We start from the raw sequence: 4556 nt of genomic DNA, 5'->3' as shown, positions 1-4556 counted from the left end.
AGGCGAAATATTCTGAAGGTGCAAATTTACAAAGGGAGGCATTACATCTCACCGGCAGCACGCAGCAACACAGATCATTCCGGGAGGAGGAGCATCAAAAGTAGCACGATCAGGACCAGGACCTTCGATGCAGCAGCAGGATCAAGACCAGGACCTTCGATGTAGCAGCAGGAGCATGACCGGGGCGCCAGCGTTGCCCGGGGCGAGGCGCTTGTCGACCGAAGAAAAAGAATCACAGCTCCGGACGGGCAAATAGGCTCCTTATTTCTGCAGGCAGCGCCGGTGTTGGAGGTGACGCTGCTCGTCTTGCTCGTCGGCGTAGCGCTCCTCCTCCTCGAGCCCCTCGGATTCCTCCCTCCTCCGAAACTCGGTTGTGCTGCTGGGGCTGGGCGGGTCGGCGTCACATACCCCTCGTCCTCATCCTACTTAGGGATCTGGTGGCTCGCGACATCAGCGGGCAGGCCAGGGTCTCTCTGGCGGGGATCTAATTTTTTCCCGATGGAGTCTAAGCAGCAGGAGCTTGAGTAGCCTCTGTGTCGCCAGCGTAGAGGGGCCCGACGGTGGATGGGACGACGGACGACCACGGTGCGGGAGACCGACGAGGGAATCTGAGGAAGGAAGAAGAAGCAGAGGGGCTGATTAGCAACGGTTTAAAAATTAGAAGGGTCGTTTTGCAAAACTGTAAATGAACTACGGGGTGGATATCTTTTTCCGGACGGAGGGAGTATTAAAGAAGGATATGTCGTCGTCGTGATGGTTCAACCACCTCCTCTGTTTCCACCTCCTCTGTTTTCGCATAATTGCATATCGCATAATCCGCTAAAAACAGAAACAACGAAAAAGAAAAGAAAAAATCGCTCCCCACGATTCAGCCCCCACGAACTCACGTCCCTCGCCCCCAATCCCCTCTCTTCCCTCTCCCAAAAAATTCACCACCACCAAGCCCCACACGCCACCTCGCCGACCCAGATTTTGATGTGCCATCGTCGCTCCCCTCCCCGTCAGCCTCATGGTCGCGGTGGCCGCAGTCCTGTCCATGGACGATGCCGCTTCCCTCCTTGTAATCTCCTGAAAATATCACCACCACCAAGCCCCCACACGCCACCTCGCCATCCCAGATCTCGATCTGCCGCCGCCGCTCCCCTCCCCGTCAGCCTCATGGTGGCCGTAGCCGCCCGCTCTGCAAGATGCCCCTCCTTCCCTATCGCCTCGCCCTCGTGTTGGTCGTTGTCGCACCGTCTCTGTATGTAGACACCCCACTATTTAGTTCCATGGGTCCTAATTGTTTGTTGAATTTCAGGTAAAGATTGTGGGACATGAGAATAGCTTGTGTCTGTTGAGGTCGTTGACTCCTACGTCCGTCAATTGGTAAGTTTCCTGCGACATTACTACCCTTGAAGTTTCTGTTTCCATAACGTGACCCTGTAGGTATTTTTTTTGTGGGTCATCTCCAGCCTGTAGATGGGCTTCTATTGTGTCGGGGCTATAAGCGAATTCTATCACGGCTAAGCGAACGGCGAGAGAGGTAGAGGATCATCCACAGCTGCCCGAACTAGATGACCATCAAACGACACATCCCGAACGAGCAGAGCAGGCACCCGAAGTTGCACGGCGACCTGACTATCCTCCTCTATCCTCGGTGCCTCTGCCATGAACAAGGCCGGCCTCGCGAAGCTCATCTGCCTCTCAGGCGAGAACAACGTCCAAGCAAGCCATTCGTCATGTTTCTTCTCTTCATCACAGTTGTTCTTCCATGAGAATGTTGGTATGATGATGATTGCCTATGTGGGTTCTTCAAGGGGAGGGGCAGAAGAAGCTGAATGATCTCTCCAACAAGGTGTTCGTCAATGCTCTTGGCAGTAGCAGATGGACCGTATGATTTTTCTCTCGTCTCAGTTCTTTCTATTTTTGAACAAGATTGTTGGTTTCGTTCTGTTTTGTGAGACTCCACACTGAGCAAGAGAACGTCAGATAATGGCTCCCTGACTGGTTGGTTTATTCCTTTACTTACATCCTTTACTTACATGGTGCATAGTTTATTCCTTTACTTGCATCCTTTCTTTCTCCCCACAAATCTTTGGTACATGATAAGAACCAAGACACCCTGATTGGAGGAAGTACTGCAGCCTCGGAAGGACACCAAGAAGCGGACAATCAACATAATCACTCCGCATTGTTTATTCTATAGTCTGCAGTACCTCCTGAAGATATTCCTCACTTGCGCCCCTTCACTCTGGCTAAGGACCGTTGGGAGTACATTATGGTGTTGTACAAGGGAAGCTCAAGCATTCAACGGTCCAACTATGAAGTGGTACTTGATAAGGCCGATGAGTTTGTGATGAAGGAAGATGAGGACCCTCGTGATCTCTATCGAAGGGTGACGGCTATTGTTGTTGCTCTCAAGGATCATGGGAGCAAGGATGTGGATGACACATGGATCAAGCGCAAGTTTCTCAAGGCCATCATGCCTTTCAACAAAGCCATGTCATCAGTCATTCGCCAATGACCAGATTTCCACTCCTTGTCTTCCAGTGAGGTGTTGGATGAATTCATTGCAATGTCAATCATGAACGAGCCCGCTGACAATGCACTTGCTCGCGTTCGGTCAAAGACAGCTTCACCCAACCTTGCTTTAAAGGCAAAGGCTGCTTCTGAAGAAGAAGAAGAGGATGAGGAAGAGGAGAGCTGCCCTGAAGACACTAAGTATGCTTATCACGAGCACATGGCTCTTGCGTCAAGGCAATTCTGGGGCAACAAGAGGAACTCAAGACCCAACTTCACCAAGAACAACTCAAGTGGGTTCAAATCCAAGCAACGTGTGAGGACATGCTATAACTGCGGTAATGTGAGTCACTTCGTGGAAGAATGTCCCTATGAGAAGAGGGAAGACAACGAGGGAAGCTCATTCGCAAAGACAAACCAAGTCATTCCCAAACAAGAACAACTTTGTCAAGAAACCCCACCCAAAGGGTATGGTGGCACTTGAAGAGTACCCCTCCGATGATGATGACGATGACGATATGGTGGCAACCGCGACTGTCGCCATTGCCACCCCTTCTCCGAAGAATGTGTCTCTCTTCAACGCCCCAACGATAACCACATCGCCAAGTGCCTCATGGCCAAAGGTATCGATCAGGTAACACCCAACATTAAGACCAACATCACTACTGCTCCTTCATTGTTGAATTGTGTTGATGATAGTGATGTTGTGGAACTTAATGAGCATGATCTTGTCAAATTTCTGTGTACGATCAAAGGAGAACCCAAGAAGCACTTTGTTGCTCTTTTGGAACACCTGGGTGAGGCTAATGACCTCATCGAGTCTCATGAGGAGACCATCTCCGAGCTGCAAGGACATAGTCGTGACTATGCCGATGAGATTGCTGAACTATCTATTGCACTAGAAAAGGAGTGCACTCTTCGTTTGGCTCTTGAGGAGTCATACAACGATGACTGCGCTAAATTGCAAAAGGAACTAGATCATGATATTGTTCTTACTCGTGTGCTTAAGTCTGAAAAGGATACTCTTGGGGTTGGCCATGATAGACTCAAAGTGGAGTTTGACACACTTGACAAGGCTCACAAGGTCTTGAAAGGTGCTCATTTCTCCCTGAAAGAGTCTCATGATCAACTCCAAGCAAAGCTTACCAAGGAGATCTCTACTTGTCCTCCTTTCGTTATAATTGATAATGCTTGTACAACTAACCCTTGTTGTGAGCATGTACATCTTGTGGAGGAAAATGCCAAGTTGAAGGATAAACTCGAGAAGGGCCTTGTGTCGTGCATCTAAGGCGAGAAGAACCTGAACGGCCTCTTGAGCAATCAAAAGGGTGTTGTAGGAAAGGAGGGACTTGGACTTACATCCAAGTCGAAAAGAAAAAGGAAGAACGGGAACAAACGATCCCCTACCCTCATGGACATCTTTGTCAAAGAGGGCGAAGGGACTCAGGAGGTGAAAAGGAACAAGGTGCAGAATGGTAGCGTCAAGAAGGGAAAAACCATTCCTACCAACACAGCCGGCAAACTTAATCCTTCCTATGTTTTATGTCGTGCTGGTGATGGGCATGTTTATGCCAGATTTGTTGGTTCTTACTATGAGTCCATTGAATGGGCTATTTGGGTTCCTAAGACCCTTGTCTCTAACATTAAAGGACCCATTCAAAAATGGGTACCTAAAACCAAGCCTTGATCTATTGCAGGAGTTTGCTTCCGATGGGGTGTCATGGTTGCTCGATAGTGGAGCAACAAATCATATGACCGGAAGAAAGGACTTAGTGGTGGATGTGCATCCTTCCCCATCTATGCCCACCCATGTCCAATTCGTTGATGCATCATCGTCAAAGGTATTGGGATTTGGTAAGGTGGTCATCTCTCAAGAGTTATCTATTGAGAAGGTCATGTTTGTTGAGTCCCTTGCTTACAATTTACTTTCGGTTTGTCAACTTGCAATTATGGGCTTTTCCACATTCTTTAATATTGATATTGTGGTCCTTTTGTGGAGCGAGACTCTTAAAGTATCCTATGTTGGATATGTCGAAAATGGTCTCTATGTGGTG

Source organism: Hordeum vulgare, chromosome 6H, assembly GCF_904849725.1.
Source record: "Hordeum vulgare subsp. vulgare chromosome 6H, MorexV3_pseudomolecules_assembly, whole genome shotgun sequence".
Taxonomy (NCBI): Eukaryota; Viridiplantae; Streptophyta; class Magnoliopsida; order Poales; family Poaceae; genus Hordeum; species Hordeum vulgare.
The sequence above is the reverse complement of the archived record's forward strand: the minus strand, read 5'-3'. Positions refer to the sequence as shown.